Here is a 25,366-nt window from a genome sequence, read left to right as displayed (position 1 = left end):
AGGAATCAGACTGGTGAACCTTTGCTGCACTCCCTCTATGGCAAGTATATCCTTTCTTAGATAAGACGACTAAAACTGCACACAATACTCCAGGTGTGGTCTCACCAAGGCCTGTACAGCTGCAGTAAAACATCCTTGCTCCTGTACACAAGTCCTCTTGCAATGAAGGCCAATATACCATTTGCTTAACTTGCTTGCTGCACCTGCATGTTTGCTTTCAGTGATTGGTGTACAAGGAGACCCAGGTCCCTTTGTACATGAACATTTCCCAATCTATCACCATTTAAATAATACTCTGCCGTTCTGTTTTTCCTACTAATGTGGACAACTTCACACTTATCCACGTTATACTCCATCTGCCATGTATTTGCCCACTCACTCAACTTGTCCAAATTGCCTTGAAGCCTCTTAACATCCCCATCACTCACATTCCCACATAGTTTTGTGTCGTCAGCAAACTTGGAAATATTACATTCGGTTCCCTCATCCAAATCATTGATATATCTTGTGAATAGCTGGGGCCCAAGCACTGACCCCTGCGATACCCCACTAGTCACTACCTGCCACTCCAGAAAAGATCCATTTATTCCTACTCTCCATTTCCTGTCTGCTAACGGATTCTCAATCCATGCCAATTTACTACCCCCAATCCCATGTGCTTTAATTTGCACACTAACCTCTTATGTGGGACTTTATCAAAAGCTTTCTGAAAATCCAAATATACCACATCCACTGGTTCTCCCTTATCTATTCTGCTAGTTATGTCCTCAAAAAACTCCAGTGGGTTTGTCAAACATGATTTCCCTTTCATAAATCTATGTTAACTTTATCTAACCCCACTGATATTTTCTAAGTGTCCTGTTATCACATCCTTTATAAAATACTCTAGCATTTTCCTTACTACTGATATTAAGCTAACCGGCCTGTAATTCCATGTTTTTTCTCTCCCTCCTTTTTAAATAGTGGGATTACATTTGCCACTTTGCAATCTGCTGGGACTATTCCAGAATCCACAAAATTTCGGAAGGTGACAAGTCAATACATCCACAACTTCCATGGCCACCTCCTTTAGTACCCTGGGATGTCGATTATCAGGCCCTGGGGATTTTATTGGCTTTCAGTTCCATTAATTTCTCCAGCACTTTTTTTTAGTAATACCAATTCCTCCTTTGCACTAGCACTCTCGATTCCCTATTATTTCTGGGAACTTCTTTTTGTGTCTTCCTCCGTGTTTAATTGCTCTGCAATTTCCTTGTTCTCCATTGTAAATTCTCCTGTTTCAAACTGTAAGGGACCTACAGTTGTCTTCACCAATCTTTTTCTTCTTACATATGCAAGTTTACTCACATACTCTATTTTTCCCCTCTTAATCAATCCTTTGGTCCACCTTTGCCGAATTTTAAATTGCTCCCAATCCTCAGGCTTGCTACTTTTTCTAGCAACTTCATATGACTCTTCTTTGAATCTAATATTATCCTCAATTTCTCGTTAGCCATGGTTGGGCCAAATTGCCCATTGTGTTTGTGCGCCAGAAAGGAATATATAACTGTTGCAATGCATACTTTTGTTCCTTAAATATTAGCCATTGCCTATCAACCTTCATGCCTTTTAATTAAGTTCACCAATCTAAGCCAACTCACACCTCATACTTTCATCATTTCCTTTGTTTAGATTTAGGACCCTTGTTTTGGATTGGGCTATTTAATTTTCCAACTGTTGGAAGAATTCTATCATGTTATGGTCACTGTTCCCTAAAGGACCCCACACGAAAAGACTAATTAACCCCTTCTCATTGCACAAAACCAAATCTAGGATAGTCTGTTCCCTAGGTGGTTCTTTGTTGTACTGGTTTAAATAAAAACAACATCTCGTACACACTCCAGGAATTCACCCACCACAGTATTATTGCTAATTTGGTTTGCCCAGTTTATATGTAGATTAAAGTCACCCTTGTGACATGCATCTCTAATTTCCTGTTCAATAACATCCCCTACCTTACCACCACTGTTAGGAGGCCTATAGATAACTCCCACTGATGGTTTCCGCCCCTTGTTGCTTCTTAGCTCCACGCAGACTGATTCTACATCTGTATTTTCTGAGCCAACATCCTCTGTCACTAGTGCACCAATTTCATCCTTAACTAACAATGCTACACCACCACCTTTGCCTTTTTGCCTGTCCATCCTAAATATCGAGTACCCTTGGATATTCAGTTCCCAGCCTTGGTCACCTTGCAGCCATGTCTCTGTAATCACAATCATATCGTACCCATTTACATCTATTTGCGCTGTTATTCATCTACCTTATTGCGAACGCTCCACGCATTCAGATACAGTTCTTTCGACTTGTCTTTTTAACATTTTTAGATTGTTTTTTTGTACTATGGCCCCATTTGCTGCTAGCCCTCATTTCCTCTGCTTTCCCCCACAGTAATAGCAAATACCCCCGCGAGGATATTGGTCCCAGATTTGAATCGATCCCAGTGCCTCAGGAATCTAAATCCCTCCCTGCTACACTATCTCTCCAGCCACACATTCATCTGATCTATTCCTGATCTCACTAGCACGTAGCACTGGCAATAATCCCAGATTACTAGCTTTGAGATCCTGCTTTTTAATTTATTCCCTAGCTCCCTATATTCCACTTGCAGGACTTCATCCCTCTTTTCAACAATGTCGTTGGTACTGATATGGTCCATGACCTCTGGCTGTTCACCATCCCCCTTCAGAATGTCCTGCAGCTGCTCAGTGACATCCTTGACCCTGGCACCAAGAAGGCAACATACCAACCTAGTGTCACGTCTGCAGCCACAGAAATGTCTATCTGTTCCCCTTGCCATATTATCCCCCACACTATTCTTCCCCTCTGTGCATCTGAGCCACTCAAGGTGCCACAGACTTGGCTCTTGCTGCATTCCCCTGAGAAACCAGCAGTATCCAAAACAGAAAATCTGTTAGAAAGGGAGTTAGACCCAGGGGCTCCTGCACTACCTGCCTAGTGCCTTTACTCTGTTTGATGGTCACCCAGTCCCTTACTACCTATGCACTCTTCACCTGAGGTGTGACCACATCATTGTACATGCTATCCATGAAGATCTCAGCCCTGCGGATGCTCCACAGTGACTCCAGTCACTGCTCCAGATCTGAAAAACAGATTTCAAGTAGCTGCAGTTGGAGATACTAGTGTCCATGGTGACCATGGGTGTAGGAAGTGTCCCTGACATCACAAAGGAGGAGCATTCTGCATGACCGAGCTGCCCTGCCATGACTTACCCTTAAATTATTCCTTTTACTTTCTCTAGTTTACAGAATATCAAGGACAGTAGAAATACTCGCCAAGTCCTACTTACCAAGGTCGCTGCTCTTCTTTCTGTGGAAAGGTAGAAAATGAAAAGATAACCTTTCATCCCTCTTCACCGAACTCCCTCACTCACCAAGCTCCAACTGAACCACTCAAATGCAGCCCAAGACTGCACTCAGTACAGACCAAAGAATTGGTATTAAAAAAGACAGGTTGTGTGTTGGGTAATTATCAGCTTAATGGGTGCATGGAGAATAATACCAAACTTCATAAAATGCTATTTGCATAACTCCAAAAATTCTACAGCTCATTCTGCTGAGGAACAAAAATCTCAGGTTCATTTTAAGCAGCAGCTTTGATCAAAATTGTTAATGAGAAATTACAACTGGGCTTGTTAAAATTGGCTTATTTGATTAATCTATTAGCTGTTGCCAGAGTCCTGGTATTATATTATGCCACATGATAGGGCAGCCATATTGACTGCCCTTTTAATCTTTAGGTTTTATCTGCAGAAAGACACAGCAGCAGCAGAAAGGGCAGTAACACCTATGCCTTAAGAACTGGAGACTATAACATTGCAAGGTCTCCAAACCTGTTCCTTTTCAGGTCCACCAATACAGCAACTGACCTGGTTACAAGACTACAAAACAACTAACTTTGTGACCCACAGAAAGCCTATCGCTTCGCGGGAATCCTGAAAACCACTTCAACATGCAACTCCGGCAGTTCAACTTACCATAGCAGCATTTCAGGAGTGAAGATGTCTTTTCCATCAGGCTTGCATCTTTTCCAAGCAGGACAATTACATGAAGTATGAGCTGTTCCTTTTGTTTATAACTTGTAAAAGTACACCACTCTCTTCAAAAGTACTTTCTTGAGTGTGTTTGTATGTGTGACTTTGAGTGAGTGCCATAGAGTTAGATTTTGGGGTGAGATGTGAATAAACAATCCTTTTTATTTAAACTACAAGAAGCTCGCAGCTGGTCATTCAAATTATCCATACAACAGAGGTTAGGAAACACACATCCTCCTTTCAAAAGCTTACTGATTACAGACAGTAGAGAAGGGAACAGGGATTTCAGTACTCCTCTCTCACCCTGTCCATAGCATCAGTTTTATTCCAAAATTGAGGCAAGGAAGGCTCTTTTGTTGCATTTTCTCCTCTAGTCCTCTTTAGTCTCAGCATGGTAGAAACATTTTACTTGGATGTGTGCCAGGCTTGTCATCAGCATTTATAAACTCCAATAGAATGAGTCAACATGTCCTTGGGTTTTATTCTGCCACACTCAGCCACTGCTCTGCACCATTCCTGATTACAGTGATAAGAACATTACTTCCCTTCAAAGAGACATGTAAAGCAAGCATTTCTTTACTGATGGTCAACAGAATGTCCTATGATACAGCATAAACAAGGGAATAAAATCAGTTCATATAGCAGGGTACCAAAATTGTGTAAATAAAATAAATACATAATTGTGTGTAATGTGAAGAAATATTTTTCTCTGTCTAAAGTGCTATATATTTAAATATATTCTGTTTACACAATCATTTCAGATTCCAGCAACATTGATTTCTATGCTACAACTCATTTTTACACTTTTAAAAAAAAATGGCAGACTGTTGCTGCTGACAAATGGAGTACTTATGCCACACAGTGTCAGCATTAAATGTACACATATGCATGCTGGAATCCTACATTCCCAAACATCACAGTTCCAAAACATTAGTAGAAGTACCAGTGTTTTATTCAAAGAGTAACTCCTAAATCATTAGCCAGAGCAAGAGGAGAATACTACAAAGATCGTAACATGTAGCCAACACCACTTCAAGGTGACCAAGCATAATGAGCAACAGAAGCTTGAAAGTACAGAACTTAACTACTGCTGAAAAGAGAGACATGTTGCTGAAACCTTTTGTCTTGCACTCATCAGGGTAAATGTAAGAATGCTAAATTTCAAACAATCACAACAATTCTCCTGTGGTATAAATTGTCATGGTCTTTTGAAATTTGGCATTCTTGCTTTTGTCCTGATGAATACAAGATGAAAAGCTTCAGTAACATAATGAGTAACTGCACCTTAATGAGATGCAAACGACTCACTGGGCACCAGTTCCTACCCAAAAGAGCTGGCATGCTTAATATGCTAATTGGCTTCATAGTCTCACACAGTTAGTGCTATTTGCCCGATTTAAACGGTTATGTAGCTTAACCGTGGCCAATTTAGATGTTGGGAGCTGGACCTGGTTTTCATCCTTGGAAATTGAAAAAAAGCGCATACAGAATCCTTGACTATGCATCTCAGCACAGAATACAGACAAATAGAGGGTTCACTGAATTTGTAGAAGATTTTACTTTGGTTATGATGTATTTTTGGGCATTGCAATAAAAGGTGTATCCAACAGGTTAATGCTATGCATCCAGCATGTGGGTGAAGAAAGTTTGCATGCAGTGTACTAGTGTGCTTCTCATTTTCAGCCCACACTGCTGGAAAGCAACAATACGAAAGAGCGCACCAAATATGCGAGTCTTTCCCGGTCAGTACATATAGCCTCTTCAAATCGACAAGTTCTCAACTATGCCTCCTTGTGGCTACACACAGAAACTAGGTCCCTCGCAGCCCTGAATAAGATTGAAAAACTCAAAGGTGGTTTTATCCTCAGGCATGCAGTATGAGCATAGAAGCACGAGCAGAAAAATGTTGATAATTCGAGGCCATCATCACTATGATGGAACCTGTCATTGAAGCCAAGCAGTCCGCTCTCATTAATCACAAGCGAGTCCAATCAAGAAAACCCTAAATCTACAAAGAACTGCTCAAAGTAAAGTCAAACAGACTGCTGGGTGTCAACGAATACTTGTTACAACACTGCCAGAATATCCAGAAGTCCTTCGACACAGCGAATGTCAGGGATAAGTATGAAGGGATCAAAAAGGCAAAAAAATGGCTCCATTGAAAACAAGGACAAAAGAGGTCATCACCGACTGTAATAAAATAGTTGGAGAGATGAGTGGAACATACCTGGAATGTACTCTCGTGAGAACACTGTTACAAGGAAGCTCGAGACATGATAAAAAGCCTGCCTGTCATGGCAGAGGTGGATATCAAACCCACAGTGGAGGAGCTTAGCAGAGCTATTGACTCACTTGTCATGGGCAAAGCTCCAGGTGCTGATGTCATACCACCTGAACGCATCAAACATGGGAAACCAGCACTTCTGAAGCATCTGCACAAACTTCACTGCCTCTGCTGGAGGGAGGGTGCAGTGCACCAGGATACAGGTGATGCAAACATGATGACCCTGTACAAGAACAACCACAGCAACTGCAACTATCAAGGCTTCTCCCTGTTGTATGGGAAAAGTACTTGTCCATATTGTTCTTGTCAGACTGCAGATATTAGCTGAATGCAGAATCCTATTGTGGTTTCAAAACTGGAAGATCTATAATTTGACATGATCTTTTCAGATCAGCAGCTGCAAGTGAAATGAACAAAGTAGATCAAAGTAAATCCCACCAAGTCATTCAACCATGTGAGCAGAGGCAGTCTATTTAAAGATGCTGGAGAAAACTGGTTGCCTGCCAAAGCTGCTCAATGTGATCTCCTCTTTCCGTGACAAGATGATGGGTAAGTAGAGCTATGACGGGGCAACATCAGGACCCTTTTGAGATCCGCAGAGGGATCAAACGGGGATCTGTTCTGGCACGCTGTCATAAGCCTTCAGCTCATCTACTTCAGAACCAATGGAAAGCTGTTCACAGTCTTGCTTGCCGAAGATCCAAGACAAAAGGTGTGCCAAGTCCTCATCAGAGCATTCTAGGCTGAAAATGATGCACTAACATTCCATATTGCAGGAACATTTGCGGCAGCAAATGGACAGAATCTCTCATGCCTTCAGAGTCTGGTTTGAATATCAGCATCAGGAACACAAGTGTCATGATCCAGAATGTTGTCATACCGCCATCTACCAGCACTGACATTGTGACACTGGAAGTTGTTAATAGCTTCACATATCTAGGCTCCATAATGACCAATAATCTGTCACTTGGATGCTGAAATCATATTTGCCCTGTACTCTTGCCATTTCCTCCTTGAATGCCTCCCACTGCTCTGACAGTTTTATCTGCAAGTAGCTGCTCCCAGTCCACTTAGGCCAAATCGTATCTCATCTTAGTAAAATTAGCCTTTCCCCCAAGTTTAGAACGTTTATTCCCGGCCCAACCTTATCCTTTTCCATAACTATCCTAAATCTAACTGAGTTATGGTCACTATCTCCAAAATGCTCTCCTCCTGACACGCCTTCCACCTGCCCAGGCTCATTTCCGAATATTAGGTCCAGAACTGCTCCCTCCTTTATTGGCCTTTCTACATAAAAAAGCTAAAAAAAAATGCTAAAAAAAGGTGCTCCTGGATGCAACTTAAGAATTTTACTCCATCCCTATCTTGCACACTAAAACTATCCCAGTTAATATTTGGGTAGTTAAAATCCCCCACTATTACTGCCTTACTATTCTGATGCTTCTCTGAAATTTGATTACATATTTGATCCCCTATCTCTCCCTGAGAGCCAATAGTACACACCCAACAGCGTGTTTGCCCCTTTTGTGTTTTTTTACTTTTACCCATATGGCCTCATTTGATGATCCTTCCAGGGTATCATCCGTCCTCACTGCTATAAATTGATTCCTTGATCAATATTTTGTGAACCCCCCCCTCCTCGTCTATCCCCCTCCCTATCTCGTCAGAATGCCCTATATACAGGAATGTTGAGTTGCCAATCCTGCCCTTTTAGCCAAGTCTCGGTCATAGCTATGATATCATACTCCCACATGCCTATCTGTGCCCTCAGCTCGTCTGTCTTATTCCTCAGGCTCCCTGCATTAAAATATATTCCATTTAGTCTTGCTAAACTCACTTCTTTCTTATCTAGCCTATTTTTCCCTCTGACTTCCAGACTCATTCACTCATTTTTTAGCTTCTAATTCCATCTCAGCTTCTCTCCCCTCTGAACTACTTTTCAGGATCCCATCCCCTTGCCAATTTAGTTTAAATCCACCCCAACAGCATTAACAAACCTCCCCATGAGAATGTTAGTTCCGTTCCTGTTCAGATGTAACCCATCCAACCTGTACAGGTCCCACCTCCTCCAGAAATGATTCCAATACCCCAGGAATTTAAAGCCCTCCTTCCTGCACCATCTCTCCAACCACACATTCATCTGCTCTACCCTTCTTTTCCTATACTCACTACTGCGTGGCACCACAGTAATCCAGCCTTTGAAGTCCCACTTTTCAATTTCTTACCCAACTCCCTAAAGTCTGCTTGCAGGACCTCATTTCTCTTTCTTCCTATATCATTGGTCCCAACATGGACCATGACATCTGGCTGTTCACCCTCCCCCTTCAGAATGTCCTGCAGCTGTTCCATGACATCCTCAACTCTGGCATCCAGGAGTCAACATACTATCCTGGAGTCACGTCTACGGCTGCAGAAGCACCTGTCTACTCCCCTTATAATGAGTCCTCTACCACTATTGCCCTTCCACACTTCTTCTTCCCACCGTGAGCAGCTGGACCATCCACAGTGCCATGGCTTTGGTTCTGCTTGGCCTCCACGGAAGAACTGTCACTCTCACCATTTTCCAAGGCTGAAAAATTATTTGCGAGTGCGATACACTGGGGGAATTCCCTCACTGCCTACCTGGTCCCCTTCTTCTGTTTAGCAATCACCCATTTCCTTCTGCTTGCACTTCCTTAAGCTATGGGATGTACACGAACCTCTCAGCCTCATGAATGTACCGTGGTGCTCCCAGCTACCACTCAAGCTCCAAAGCCCAGAGCTCAAGTTGCTCCAGTCGGAGGCACCTCCTGCACACATGGTCATCCAGACTGCCAGGAGCATCTAGGATTTCCCACATAGCGCAGGATGTGCAAATCATGGGACTGAGCTCCCCAGAAATATTGTGACTGAATAGAATATGGACCCTTGCTTTTATCTTACCCTTACTCCTACTTGAGTATAGACTAGATGCTAGATCCTCTAGATAGATTAGATCCTCCAGGTGTTGCAGACTGCCCGTCCCAGGGTCCTCCTCTCCCACTGTCCTCTCTCCGTCTCCTCTCTCTCTCCTCCAAATGTCCCAGGAATCTTAAGCCCTCCCTCCTGCACCAGCTTTCCAGCCACATACTCATCTTCCTTACCTTCCTATTTCTGCATGGTACTCATGCATGGTTCCAAGAGTAATTCAGAGATTACCACTTTTCAGAACCTTGCTAACTTCCTATCTAGCTCCCTAAATTCTGACTGCAGGACCACATTCTTCTTTCTACATATGTCATTGGTACTGATGTGGGCCAAGACTGCTGGTTGTTCACCCCACCTGATCCGATCCTAGGGGTGCTCTGCAGCAGTTCAGTGACATCTTTGACCCTGGCATCAGGAAGGCAACATACCATCACCAGTTCAGATCCACAGAAACACCTGTCTGTTCTCCGATCAAATCTCATTGCTATTGCTCTTCTACTACGACCAAACCTTGCTATTTAAAAAAACCCAGAAATACTCACCAGCTACGCTCCTTCTGTTGACATCACTTAAATGTAGGAAAACTGAATGCTTTACTTAACCCTTGACTTAAAAATATTTAAGTTCCCAACTTTGGAAAAAATGGAAACACAGCAATAATACTAACCAGCGAATCAAATCAGCCTTTCTTGGATATCACAGTTTAATTTCCCTGGTCCCACCCCGACTTTTTCAAACTCCAGCATGCCCAGGTTCACTCCAGCTCCCAATTCTTTCCTCAGCTGAACAATAGGCCCCGAGCCTGGACCCCGAGCCAGTGCTCCAGATTTCTTCCAGGTCCACTCCAGCTCCCAATTCTCCCCTGAGGACCCAAAAAAGTTAAAAACCAATTGTGAAAAGGTTTTCAAGACCATGCACTGTAACTTACTGGAGGTCTTGGTGCAAGACACGGAGAGAAAGAGACACATCCTGTACCTGCAGAGGAGCAGGAGGTCACCCAGATAGATGCTCAAGAGGCAGTGGGAAGTAACAGTGGAGGTTAATGCCAGGCATGTAACTCAAGGAACATGGATACAGAACAGGAAGAATTTAACAATCTGAGACAAGTTGTCATGGTGATACTGAGCTAAATCTTCAAGTGACATATAATGCTTGTGCAGGACTAACTTCAATCCACTGTTCAATTTACTACGCCCACAATTTCCATCAGTTTCCTTCAATTCATATGGTTTATCTCACTTTCACAGGCTCAGCACCATTTTAAGTCTTGCACCTACAACTCAGCTTGCACACATTGGCAGCTATTTAACCATGACGGCTACATCACACAAACATAATTGTAGAACAATCATGGACACAACTACTTCTTTCTTGCAGGAGAAAGTAGTGCTTAACAGGAGGCAGCAGAAAGGACTAGAGGAGGACAACAAACATGTTTTGATGCCCATGGAGAGGACCATGTTGACCAGCATGGGAAAGGGCTGACGCTGTGGCCATTGGCAACTATGGAGAGATTGATGAGCATTATCTGCATACCTAATCCACTTTCTCTCAGACTATTTCTCCCCCAAGCCTCAACCTCTTCTTACACAGAAGTTGGAAGATGCTGCAAGCTTGCACTTCTGACTTCCTCCTCTCCCCTTAACACAACCCAATCTTGTCCCTTTTCAGATATCCAAGAACTGGAACCTTCCCAGTCAGAAGAGGAAGGGGAAGACGACAGTGAACATGAAGAGACACTGTCACTTGATCTTACCACATATAATTTAGAGGCTAGGGATATAGGAGGGATTTGCATATGATGCGACACTGAGAAGTGCACAGGAGCCAGGGTGGGAGGAAGAGAGTGCAGGTACCAGCTTGCCGGAGAACGAGGGTGTACACTGGTTCCACTCCAGAGAAGTCAGATGGTGAGTTTAATGATAAAACAAAAGCAAAACACTCTCTCCACTGATGCTGGCAGACCTGATGAGTTTTTCCAGCATTTCCTGCTTTCATATTGATGGCTTTGAAGGGCCAGACTACAGAACAATGCTGATATAGATGTAAACAGTCAAATGCTTGGTACATTGTAAACCCTGCCAAACGCTTGTGCACAACGTCAAGGAGCAGGGAGATCAGCTCCAACTTGGCACAGGACTTTTTGACATGGAAAAGATGACCATCTCCAACAGCAAACCTGTGGAACCCAGAACGATATAGTGTCTGATGGATGATATTACAACTTACACCACAGCAGAAACAGTTTCCACCTAAGATCACTGTGATGCAGTAGAAGCTCATATTGCTGCCACCATGGCTTTGAGTACCAACTGTTAGCACAGCAGTCTATCAATCCGTCATCCAACAGAGCAGCAGAATTGCTGAGATGCTGCCCCAGGATAGTGACAGGTGTTCAACAGAACACAAACCTGCTTTTCTCTCTCGGGATAACAGCATTCTTACTACCAGTGCTGTACAACACCAGTGCCTTTGATACCAGTCTGCCAGCCCAGATGAGATGGTATAGTCTGATGCCAGTTCCTTCTAGGCCCAGAGCTGCTCAAAAGTTGTCTTTAAAGGCCATCTGCAATCTCCTCTAACAAACGTCAACAGCCTTCCACACCCATGCTACAGCCACTGGAGAAGAACCAGCCACTGGTGAAACACCCTCAGAAAGAACCCGAGGACAGAAAGGCTCATTGAAGACAGGCATTAAAAGAATGCACAAGAGTATCAGTTTAATACTGTGTGCATTATTTAATGAATGAATTTATAAAATTGGATTTGAATGGGCACTCTCTGTTGGGGTTGTTGGAAAGGCGAGGCTATCAGTAATAAGGAAAGGTAAGGAGCGGGGGTCTGCTGGTGAATAGGGAACTGTGGTTGAGGATACTGTTATTATTCATGAATAACTTGATCATAGAGCCCAGGCAGAAATAAGTCGTCTATGTTGCAACCTCCCTTCCTCTTCTTTGTGCTTCTGCTGCTCATATCCTTGCTGTGGCAGCGTCAGGCGTTTCCTTATGCAGTATTTTGCCACAAACCCTGATACTCATCCAGCTGTCTACCAGAGGGTGCCTTCAGAGTACCGAGAGAGGATACGGATGATGTGTTACATCCCTTGTGGCAGTATGGTTCTCATAGCAGGCCTGTTGTCACATGGTCCTACTGTCATGTGGTCCTAACTGGAGTCATGAGCCATGTTACGAGGGAATAACCTTGGTCACCCAGTAGCCAGCCTTTGACTTCCTACGGTGGGTTAAATACAGGTGGAACAGAGGATGGCCTCAGAATGAAGGAATTAACTGCTGCCAGTGTAATGTGCATTTGCCTGCATGATATGCTGCCTATGATGGGATTATTAGCTAATGAAAATGGCAGAATTCAGATGAAAAGATTGCAAGGCAACGTTTGTGCAGCCAATGGCTGACCATGGGTAAGTCTGCAATCCATGCAAAACCCTGTGCTCACTCTGCCTGCTCGTCTTTAGCAAGAGGGAACGAGATGAATATGTTTCTCCCTGTGTACACAGCCTTAGCACACTCCCTTATAGAGCAGAGCACTGCTTACATATCCAGCAACAGCCCAAAAGGGGTCAAACATATAAAGTTAAAGGCCACTGTCACTTGACAGTCACAAACAATGCTGTTTTTGCCCTGCTTTGAAGATGCAGTTGTGGTTGCAACAATTAAATAGATTTCACTCAAATGCTTTAGTGAAGTAAAAAATCTGCTCACACATTGGTTTTTACTGAAATTGAGTTAAGCGACCTACTCCCTGAAGACCCTCAGCAGATATGGCTGCCTATCAAGTTCCCTCCTACTCTTCTAGCTGCTTGTCCTGTTATACACGGTAAATTCCCAAAGAAAGCCCTGCCGGGCCATCAATGTGTGGATGCAACTTCTTTCATTACAATATTTTAAGTGATGAAAAAACTCCAACCACAAAACTCAGTCAATTACTATAACTTTAGCCAAGTATCTGAAAGCTCCAAAAATGCACACAATTGCACCAGCCAGAAGAAATAATCCAGCAACTACTACACTGCAAGTACATCATGAACCCTTTAAATAGCACTGGCGGGAGTCCATTAAACATGTGTTCAGCATTGAGAGGTTAAGACAGGGCATTGGCTGGAGTGTACAGCTCAAAAATGGCAGCGGTAGCTTCAAATCTGCATTGCACATTTATTTGTATCATTTTGCTACTCTGCGTGCTGCCAGCAATCGTTAGGTGGGCGTGCTCAAACCCCTTTAATAGACTGAGATCTGTGTACTTCCTGTCAGAGGTTTGCGCACACACACCTTGGACCTCATTTTTAAGCCTGAGTACCCAGAAACAAAACAGGCAGCACTCAATCTCTTTGCAGATGGTGGCTACAATGTGATTTTCTGCCACAAACTAACTGAAATAGAGTGCACAATTTTAAAACATTTATTTATTAAAAAAAGAGATTGAGCCCAGACTGTTCACAACTTCGGTATCCTACCAGATATTGAGCTGAATTTCCAACATCAGAACCGCTTAGTCAAAGACTGCCTCCTTTCACCCCTGTAATATCAAGCTCTTGATTTAGCCCATCTACTGCTAAACCCCTCATCCATGCACTTTTCACTTCCAAGTTCAACTGTCACAATGCTCTTTCAGCTGGCTTCCCACCTTCCATAAACTTCAACTCATTTAAAACTCTGTTCCCTGTAACCCAGCCCACACTAGGTCACACTCATCCATTATCCATGTACTCACTGATTTACATTGGCTCCCAGTCTCTCAAATTTACAATTTTCATCCTTATATTTGAATTCTTTCATGCCCTCAGTATTTCGGTGACTCTCTTCAATGCTAAAATCCTCCAAGAATTCTATGTTTCTCTAATTCTGGCCTGTTGCGTTTCCCCAGCTTCCTTCATCCCACCACTGGCAGCCATACATTTAGCCCTCAAGGATCTAGGCATTGGAACTCCCTCTCTAACCCTGTCCACTATCTCTACTGATTTCAGAATCTCCTTGTAACCTCTCTCTGAACAAAACTTTAGTTAATCCCATCTAATTATCTCCTTCTTTGGTTCAGTGTCAATTTTGGTTGGATTATACTAGTGTAAAAAGCCTTGTGGCATTTTAGTATGTGAAAGATTATATATAAATCCAAGTTGTTGACTCATTCAAAAGTCAGGACCTTCAACTGTACTGAAATTGTGCAGAAATATCAGGTCTCATTGTAAACACAAGTTCCTGGAGTCAGGCTCGAAATAGCAATCTGATTCATAGCATCGGTGGGAGAGAATTCATAGTATCTGGGAGAATATTGTCTCAGTGATAAAACTACAATGATAGGCGTGCTATTTTCACAATATCAAATTACTGTAGTTAGTAATTTATTCTTCTTTAAACAGCAAAGGCTCAAGATTCTTTTGAGCCATTTTGTGTAACTTTATTTCAAATTCCCATCCACACTAGAGTTGCTTGCATCAAACATAAATAAGTTTATTAAAACACCATTTACAGGAGATTAATGCAAATGTGCTAACCAGTGCACTGAAACTAGCGTTCTTACAAATTTTAAATTTCAAAAGATTCGCCTTCAATGTATAAAGGGATCAAAACAACCATCTCAGCGCAGAATTTTCAGCTGTTTAATTTTGAAATCAAATTTTCAATGTAAAAAGCACATTTAGTACAAGAGTCTGTGCCTTGTTCAAACAGCATGAAAACAATTCAGTAGATGAGCTAAGTTTCTCTGCACTCTACCGTGATGCATTGGTCTCCTACTGGCCTAGGCTGCTTTTGTAACACGGCCAAGCACAATCCAGTGATAATGCCAATATGCCAGAAGGTACGTTTGTTCACTTGTCAGTTACATTTTGCATACTTCTGCCTTCATTCAATCTTCTCATGTATGAGCTTATTGTATATGATTCATGTATTCATACATTCTAAACAATACTATATCAAAATATGCTCATCTCCCCTAACAAAGTAACCATGCAACATACCATACATAGAAACCTTGTAACAAATGCTCTTTAATAAGCAACCTTCTTACTGATGCAAGCTTCAGTGTTGCGCAAATATTTATCCTCAGGCATTTGAGAAATATACCTGCACGTCTAATATCTAAAAATGATATTGTTTTTAACTCATCATGAAAAAGCTCATCTCCTGTAGCATTTTTATGCATGAAAACATGAAACTTTTCCTCTGCATGCAGAATGTGTTCTCTTACTGGTTAATGTTTTTTTTTATAAAGCAGAAATACTGGGAGCTAACATCAAATAAATGAAAATGGTCATGTTTACCTCCTAACTTCAAAAATGTGATAAAAGTGCAGCCTAGATCAAGATTTTCATGAAGTGTTTTACAAACAAAATCATTTTTTAATTACATTTATAGATTTATGGTGTATGTTTAAGATAAATATCAGATGATAGCAGCCTTATACTAAATTAACCTGGATCATTCATTCACAGAGGTTCACAATGATAAAATTACTTGGCTTAGAAGCATACAGCGCAGAATTGGTCCTCTTAAAAAAACTATCCAAATAATCCCTTCTCTACTCTTCCCTCACAGCCCTGAAAATTACTCTTACAAGTACCTACCCAAGTCCCTTTTAAAAATTATTAAACCTGTATCCAACACCCTTCCAGACAGTGAGTTCCACATCATAACTCGCTGCACAGAAGCATTTCTCCTCATCTCTCAAGGTTCTTTTGCCAATCACGTCAAATTGATGTCCTTTGGTTACTGACCCTCCAGCCAATGGATGCAGTTTACCCTTACTTAAGGCAATTAGAGATGAGCAATGAATGCTGGCCTAGCCAGCGATGCCTACATGAATAAAAAAAAGTCAGTAATACCCTTCATAACTGAGCACCTCTATTAATTCTCTGCTCAACATTCTTTAGTGTGCCCTCCTCGTTTATTTGGGAGCTTCTTAGCAAATGTAGATTTATTAAACTACTAAATATAACTTTATAATATGCACCATTATAAATTGAAGGGCATTTAGCAAAAAATTAACTGAACAATCCATGTGACATTGGAGTGTATAATGTTTTCTTTTGACTAAGGAGGTTGTGCAGTTGTAGCGATGATAGAATTAGTGCGTCATTTTCCTTCAAACTATATCATTGCACTTTCCCAAATGAAAATGTATTGCAAATTTTAAAAAAGAGTGTTTAGTGTTCTCGCTGGGAGAAGCTGATGGTCTCTACCATGAGGAATTCCGTTGGGTTATCTGGCTGGAGTCCCAGTTACCCTTCGACTTAAAACTAATCAAATCAGAAGTCATTTGTTAAAAACTGAACTGATATGTTAACCTCTAAACTCCAGTCATTGTCCAAAAGACATGAAGTGACATGTGTGTCTACTTCACCAGTATGCAACATTGAAAAGTTATCATTTGCAATGGCTTACCCCCATCATAGGCCAGCTCTCAAGGAAGTGAAAGTGAAGGAAATTTCAAGATTAGCACCTGTGACCAGGAATGCTTTGTTTGGTCTAAAGACACTGCAACATCATTAGGTCATATCCTGAGATCAAAATGTTGATCCTGAATCTTTAACCTTGAGATTTGTATCAGATAGAAATTCTGCAGATTCAGACTCAGACTTGGTTATTCGGGATAACCAACTGAAACCCACGTGGACATGTCTCAGTTTGTGCACGTTTTAAAAGATCTTGTGCTATCAGTTTCATGTTTTGTTTGTTTCTGTGTAATTATAAATCTTGTAAATAAATTCAGTTATTAGTGTTCACCAGAACAATATGGTGTAGTGTCAAAAAAAAAGGGATGCCCATGCAGTACCTGGTGCAAAATGACTAATTTAGCAAAAATGGAATCATTAATGCTGTGATATGCTCGTTCCATTCAGCACACAATTAGATTATGGCAGGTGTTGATCTGCCTAACTTACTACATTTTGCTGTGGAAGAGGGAGATATAGCACAAGGGAGAGGGCCCAAATTTATTCCTCAGTAACATTTTGCAATTAATGAATACCCTTACCCAAGCAAAATAGCACATTGGTCGATCTCAGTGCTGTGCCCATTTATACCATCCGATACGAATGGGAGACTTAATCAGACACTGTCCTCTATAATTTCGAGGTAAAGCAGAATGTCTGGGAAGGAGAATGGTGAGATCATATGAATTCTGCCAAGACACAGGCCCATGTCAAAAACAAAAATACCTGGAAAAACTCAGCAGGTCTGACAGCATCTGCGGAGAGGAATACAGTTAACGTTTTGAGTCCGTATAACTCTTCAACAGAATGGGCCTTGATTATCATTGGGAAAGAGGCAAGGCTGAAAGCTACAGAAAATCAAGTACCAGTTTTCACACCTTGGCATAAAAGAGGGGCAGCTAGTCTTTCTGGAAACAGACTGTCAGGCTCGAGAGAGCTGGAGAGGGAGACTGAAAAAAACTGCTATGCAAAGGAAAAGGCAGTTTGTGTTTGCCACCAGGTAAGACACTGAGGAGAACCAATTTTCTATTCGGGGCGACGGGATTTGGAGATTTAAAGACCTAACCTTGCAGCTGTAAGTCAGCTCGAGGATACTCAGAAGACTCAAGTGAAGGGATTTTCAAAGGACATGGATAGACTTGCCCTAGTGCAACGGGGAGAAGGGGGCCTATTGAAAAGCCGGGGGGAGCGTGGGACTTAATTTACAAGGTTACATATCTGAGAGTGTGCTGTAATGTACAAATTGGTCATAAAGCATTTTCGTTTGAGTTAATAAGTACTTTTTAAGTAGTTTGGTATAATCGTTACCTATCAAGTAATGTTTAGTCTATGTTGATTTTAGTTTGTGTTACAGATAGGAGAGAGATGACAGGGATGTTCCTCTTTATTCCCCACCTGTCGACTGACCGAAGGCAGCTTGCTTTTTTTTTTAAAAAAGTTCAACCTCCGAGTGCTGTTAACTGTCAGTACCAGAAAAACAACAAGTTTTAAGTTTCAAGAGTTTGAAAATTCTTTGTCACACTTGCTTTTCCCCATGCCACAGCAGTGAAAATCTAATCCTTTTTTTGGTGCACTGAAGAAAGTTGTGGTTTTAGGAAGACAAATTCATTGTTGGTTATTGTTCACAGCAACAAATTTCTCTTGTTCCACTCCAGTCAAGGTACAAAGCCCTATAGTGAAATCCTGGTCTGGTTTCCCAAGCAGAGAGGTCTAGGCCAGCCCAAAAGCTCTGCCTACCGGTGTTTCTTAGGTCTTGCTCCTTCACTGGTCTAGATGTTTCTCCCCTCTCCAAAAAAAAAAGTGCCTTACTAAATCTCCTTATCAGAATCCAAGTCTGTTATGTGACCAGAACATCTTTTTCCATTGTCCTCACAGTTTCTGATGGCTAGCCTTTGTCAAACACTGGGGTCCTGATATTACCCATTCACATACCATTGTGATAAAAGAGAGCTTTTTCACACCCATTCTCTGGATTTCATCTCTGGAGTCGAATCACTTGCAGACCGTATTATTAAATCAGTTTCTTTAATTATTTGGAGAAATGCAGCCATTAACTACAGGAAGGCTCTTTTGCATTTTAACGACTTCTTAAAGATATGTCCAGAAAGGTCTTTTGCATTTTAATGACTTTGTCAAGGCTTGTCCAGACAAGATTAGTTCAGGGGGGTCTTGTAATGCCATTTATATTTACAGGAAAGGGTCACCTGACCTTGCAACTCCATTTTGTTTTGAAATGTCCATTTTGAGTTTATACTTCATAAGTCCAAATTGCACAAGTGTCACATTGTTACAGAAGTCTTAAAACTTGAAATCTTGTGTGATTCTTTCCATAGGTTGCTGGAAAATTCATATCTTTTTTTTTAAAAAAGTTATCTGTCTGTACAGGGATAACAACACATTACATTCACCAACTTATTCAGGTCAGGGTTTTTTGCCATTTTGTTTTTTCTGTCATTTCATTCATGTTCTGTATTGCAAACATGGATCAAAAGTAAATAGGTTGGAAAACTGAATCAGTGTTCTCATTGTACATGTGTTTTCTTTAAATACATCCCTCTTTTTAATCAAACCGGCTTTGTAATCAAAAATACTGCACAGAACCACTATGTCTAAAAGTTGGAATAATTGAGTGTTAGGTACCATTACATTATACTTCCTGCAAATTCAGATACTTGTTAAATTTTGTTATGACATAAAATGAACACCTACACAAATACCATGAGGCACTAACAGCAAAATATTAATTCCTTTAAATATTTGGGAGAGTCTGAGCAGTTAAAACCTGTTCAGTAACTATAATTTGTGAAACTGTTTATGAAGACAAATTACTGGTGAGATACACAATATATTTTGTTGATATGGTTATGGAATCAAAGAGGGTGACAGTTCATAAATTGCCTTCCAGGCCATTAAGTATTGCCTCATGCTTATCTCTACATGAGTCATTTCATCTAATCTCATTCCATTCCCTCCTTCTAATACTACAACTACTTAATGCAATTATATAGCTCCTTAAATGCCCTAAAGCACCTCACAGAAGCATAATCAAGCAAAAATGGACGTGAGGCAAAGGAGAAGATATTAGCACAGCCACGAATGGAAGAGCAACGAAAGTGGGGGATGCAGTAGAGGCCAGAGAAGGAGGAACTCAGTTGTTGGAACTATTGTGTTACCGACAAAAGGAAGGAGTAAAACCATGGAGGAATTTGAACACAAGGATGAGAAATTTAAAATTAAGGCATTAGTAAACCAAAAGCCAATGTAGGTCAACGAGCACAGGAGTGATGGGTGAGTGGGACTCAGTGCAAGATTTGATGTATAGGGAGCAGAGTTTTGGAACAGCTCACAATGGGAGGATGGAGCATTAGACTAATACCCAGCTGCTTGCATAGGTACATGCTAAAGGTCCTAATGCGCTATTCAAAAAAAACCTTAACACCTTCCTTTCATAACCTCAAGACATCTCAAAGCAGTTTACAGCTAATTAAATACTTTTGAAGTGGAGTCACTATTGTTATGTAGGAAATGTGGTAGCTGATTTGCACACAGCAAGGTTCCACAAACAGCAATATGATAATGACCAGATAATCTGTTTTGGCGATGTTGATTGAGGGGGTTATTAAAATCAGTCAAAACAACAGCAGTAACTCCCCAGCTGTTCCTTGTAATAGTGTCCTGGTATCCTTTACATTCATCTGACTGTGCAAGGAGGCTTAGGTTTAAAATCACATATGAAAGATGGTACCTCCAACAATGCTGCACACTGAGTACTGCACTGGAGTGTCAGCCTGGATTGCTGTGCACAAACCTCCAGAGTGGGATTTTAACCCACAGCCTTTTGACTCAGACAAGAGTGCAACCAAGTGAGCTACGGCAGGGTGTTGTTTTAGTGTCATGGCCAACATTTACTCTAGCACCATCGAAACAAATCATTTTGGTATTTATCAGATAAACAGTGACAACACTTCAAAATGCTTCACAAGTATTAAATTACTTTTGAGGCTTCATGAGGAAATGGAAAGTACTATAAAAAAAATTTCCTTTTTTGTTACATCATCTCTTTTGATTAATGTGTGAAAAATATTTATATGTCAAGGGGTTAGACCAGAGGATTTGCATGTGCCAGTCATGGCCTCCTGACTAAAATCAGATTGTGTATGTGGGGCATATTCAGAACATCTATTTGGCTATAACATGTTCAGCCATAATCTTTCAAGCATCAATGGAATTTGTGGACTGAACGTAGAGTGCAATAAATTTGGCCATGACTCATTTTGTTGCTTTTGGTGGCTGCAAGGCCATGTCTCCATAGCGACCACTTTTCCACCTCCATCTTCATATCAGTTTATTCCTCAAGACCTTACATGCAACATGCTTTAGAATCCTTTATCTTACCTGGCAACAAGCAGGTTGGCAAGTAGAATTAAATTATCCTTGCTATAGGGCAAGGTTAAAAGGAAAACATTCAATGGTGAAGAAGGATGAAGTACAGATAGGCAAATAAAAGGTATCAAAGGAACGAAGAAAGGAGAACAATTTTTTTTTTAAATTGCATAGTGCAACAGGTTAGCAAATCTTTCACTGCTAGAAATGAGACTTTAAATTCATATCAGAGTGGCAAGATGAAAATTCTCTCCCTTTCTGCTCTGGATATAAAGATCGCATGTGAAATTGAATTGGCCTGAACTCAGTCCTTGTGGGTATATTATCAGGGGTGGTTTAAAGATGTGGGAAATAGAATAATTCAGACTACTGTGGTTGCAAGTAGAATGATGGATTCTCTTCTCACTCCTGCACCATGATCTCTGGAGTCCCCCAAGGTTCTATCATTTGTCCTCCTCTTCCTCATCTACATGCTACCCCTTGGCATCATCATTTGAAAACACAAAACCAGATTCAACAAGTATGTTGATGACACCCAGTTCTATTTCACCACCATCTCTTAACCACTCACTGCCTGATTTGTCACATTGCTTGGCCAGTATCAGATGAGTAGAAAGTTCCTGCAATTAAATATGGAGTAGACCAATGCCACTGTCTTTGGACTCTGCCATGAACTCCATTCTAGTCACCAAGTTCCACCCCGTTCCTGGCCATTGTCAAATATCCTATTCAATCCTGAGCTCAGCTTCCAACTCCATAATCCGCTACATCACCAAGATTGCCAGCTATCATCTCCACATCATCACCCATCCCTGTGCCCATCTACTGCTCAAACTTCCAATGCTTCTGCTACCTCCAGACTCAACTATTTCCAACCGTCTTCTGGTCAGCCTCTCAACTTGTACCCTTCATAAAGTTTAGCTCATCTAAAGCTATGATGCCCTTATCCTGACATGCATCAATCAACTCACTGACCTACATTGGTTCACTGACAGGCAACACCTCAAATTTAAGATTCTCACCCTTGTGTTCCAACCTCTGTAACCTCCTACAACGCTCTAAAGTCCTTGTATTCCTTCAATTCTGGTCCATGTGGTCCAGGTTTCCTTTGCCCTTCCAATTGCAGCCATGTCTTCAACTGTCTCGGTCCTAAGCTCTGCAAGTCCCTCCCTAAACTTTGCTGCCCTTCTAAGATGCTGCTTAAAACCCTCTCCTTTTTGACCTTGTCGCCTATCCTAATACCTTTTTCAGCAGCTTGTAGTCAAATATTGTCTGCTCATGAAGTGTTCCCTGAAGTGGCTTGGCATGGTTAAAGGTGCTCTTTTCAATGCAAGCTATTGCCACAATGTTTGAAGGTCAGTTAAAACATTTTTTAAAAATAGCGCGAACAAGTATTCAATGATATCACCAAGTGAAATGTTTAAAACCCACTTGACAACCAAGCATATGGTAATATTAAAAAAAATTCAATCAATACTAGAAATTCAATGTTATTTTTGTATGTTTCTAAATCCAATGTAAGAGTACCCCAAGAGTTAGAGTTAATCAACATTCTGCATTGTTAGGGAAAATAAACAAAAATGAATATAACAAGCTCTGATTCTGCTCTAGGTCAAGCTGCATGGGTTACTATTAAAAGGAGCAGTTCTGAAGATTCATATTCAACTCAAAGTGTTAACTCTGCTTCCCTCTCCACAGATGCTGCTAGACAAGCTAAATACTTCCAGTACTTTGTTTTTACTTCAGATTTCCAGCATCCACAGTATTTTGCTTTTATATTACTGTTAAAGTAGATCTGGTTACCATCCATTTGGATCATTTTCCTCTTACAATAAGATTAGAATCCAACAGAGATTTGGCACTTAGCATTTTTATCTGCAACTGCCACCAAATATTCAAGGGGTAAATGGGGAGCCAAGTAGAAATGTAAAAAAAATCCAATTATTTTGGGTACCTGAACTCAAGGACAGAATCATGTCAGAGGAGAGCTTTTATTGAAAAAAAATGACATCTACATTTTTAAAAGTGAAGAATCAGGAGACAAATTGGCAATCCAACTTTCCAAGTGTAATTATCCGAGTCAATTCAGCAGCTACCCACTGCAGCGAGCATTAGAGGAAGGAAAACAAAGGAAAAGGCTTTTTATGTGACAATAATCAATGAAATTAGTTCAAAGTGGAGAAGAATAAATCATTGAATTCAAATGTTGTACACAAAAAAATCATTTAAATTGGTATGTCTCAGTTGCTGTAAAGTGAGCCACAAACTGCTAAATTTAATTGCTAAATTTAACTGAATTCTATAATGAACTTTGCAGCACTTGGTTTATCATTCTCAGCCTGGGTACTCTCATATGACTTTCATTCAAATGTGTTAATTTTTGATTAACTTTGATTTGCATAGTCCCTGCTTTCATGTTAAAAAAAAAGGGCATAGTTTCTTACTGAATATATATTGTGCATGCCTTCATTCCCACTATGCTGAAAGCAAAGTTCTTTAATAGTCTATTATTCCAATTCATTATTTCCTGACATTTCCATTCTTTGTTCTGTCTCTCTCAGCTGTTTCTTCCTCAAACGGCAATTTTTAGGCACTTAAAACTAAACCTCAGCAGTCACGTAGCCAATTAGTTCCCACTTTGCCTACCCTTTTCAACAATGGAGGTATTTTCTCAATTTGGAAAAAAAATAGCCTTTTAAGCCATTTTGCTTTGATAGCTGTAGTTTATTTACTGATACACATCTTCACAAAGGTTGGAAAGTGACAACTGGAAATTATAAACATATACGACAATCTTGCACATTGGTCCAGCAAAGTAGTTGATAGTATAGCTCAGCCAGTTATATTTTGCACTGTGCAGTGCCTGGTCATAAACCAGTCATGTAGTTAGTGTTAGGGGCAGTTTGGCCCAGTGGTAGCACTCCCTCCTTGCACAAGGCAAGATGTTCATGCCCTAGTCCAGGGACTTCAGCAAACTGATATTTTGGTGAAGTGCTGCAGAGTCAAAAGTGTCACCTTTCAGGTTAGATATTACAGAAAGCATGTTGAGGAGGAGGAGGAGAACACAAAGTCTGCAAAAAGATACAGACAGGTTAAGTGAATGGGCAAAAAATTTGGCACATGGAGTATAATGCGGGAAGATGGGAGGTTGTCCACTTTGGCAGGAAGAATAGAGGAGCAGAATATTATTTAAATGGAGGGAGACTGCAGAACGCAGCAGGACAGAACAATCTGGGTGTCCTGGCACATGAATCACACAAAGTTAGCATGCAGGTACAGCAAGTGATCAAGAAGGTAACTGGAATGTTGGCCTTTATTGCAAGGGGGTGAAGTATAAAAGTAGGGAATTCTTGCTACAACTGTGAAGAGCATTGGTGAGACCAAGAATATTGTATACAGTGTTATGACCACCTTAGAGATCAATAAGTTTTTGAAAAGAAATTCAAATTTTCAATGACTGACTAAAAGGATCACATGACAAGATTTCAAATTAAGACTTTTACTTGCAACAAAAACTAAATCAACATTGGAACTTCAGAAAAGATTCCCCATTTAACACAACTGAAAATCTCCCTCCATGGTAATACTTTACTCTGTCCTTTAAGTAGACACTTCATTCTCCAGAAACCAGTCCAAAATTTTTCTCAGCTCCTTTTATCTTTTCCAGCTGGATAACTTCTACTCCTACTTCCTGAACTGACTTTTACGGCCAGAGACAAATTGGAAATCCCTCCCTCTAGCCAAAGCTAGATGAATCTTCTGGCTTCATCGAAACTGTCAGAAACCTTGTCTCCTCAGTCAAAGCATGAGCTCCCACCTGCATCCTGTGTGACTAGAAACTTGCTGCCTTTGTCTCAGATTCTTGCAGACTGACCCTGTCTGTGGAGTTCAGTGATATTTAGGGAAACCTACAATGGCTTCCTATGGATTTTTCTCCTTTCAAATTCCATCACAATGGCAATATGAAGCACAGGGGTCTTATATCCAGGTAGAAATCATAATTAGCTTTTCTCTAACCCCCCACCTGCTTCATTCTATCTTGGACAGAAATAGACAGTATAAAGTATAACCCGTTTACAAAATCTAGTACTCTTAGGAGACAAACAGTCTATTCACCATCAGCACAGCTGCCCTGGTCATTGCCCAATATTCTAAATATCTTTCACCTTGTTCCCAGGAAAACAAATTGGGCCCCTTTAACTTTTAATAACCA

At 41.0% G+C, this 25,366-nt stretch overlaps 1 protein-coding gene across 9 annotated transcripts in view; it reads right to left on the bottom strand.

The window, feature by feature from the left end:
• The window catches only part of LOC144686492 (diacylglycerol kinase beta-like), a 691,325-nt gene that overhangs the window by 653,539 nt on the left and 12,420 nt on the right, over window positions 1-25,366 (bottom strand). Inside the window, exon 2 of one of the 9 annotated variants that reach the window (XM_078551767.1) lies at window positions 3,350-3,369. The exons of the other annotated variants lie outside the window; for them this stretch is intronic. The gene's annotated coding sequence lies outside the window, so the exon portion shown is untranslated. The remainder of the gene's footprint in view (window positions 1-3,349; window positions 3,370-25,366) is intronic. 9 annotated transcript variants of the gene reach the window in all.

The sequence above is a fragment of the Cetorhinus maximus genome, chromosome 11 (genome assembly GCF_964194155.1).
Source record: "Cetorhinus maximus chromosome 11, sCetMax3.hap1.1, whole genome shotgun sequence".
NCBI classification, from domain to species: domain Eukaryota; kingdom Metazoa; phylum Chordata; class Chondrichthyes; order Lamniformes; family Cetorhinidae; genus Cetorhinus; species Cetorhinus maximus.
This window is presented reverse-complemented; position numbering and strand designations above follow the sequence as displayed.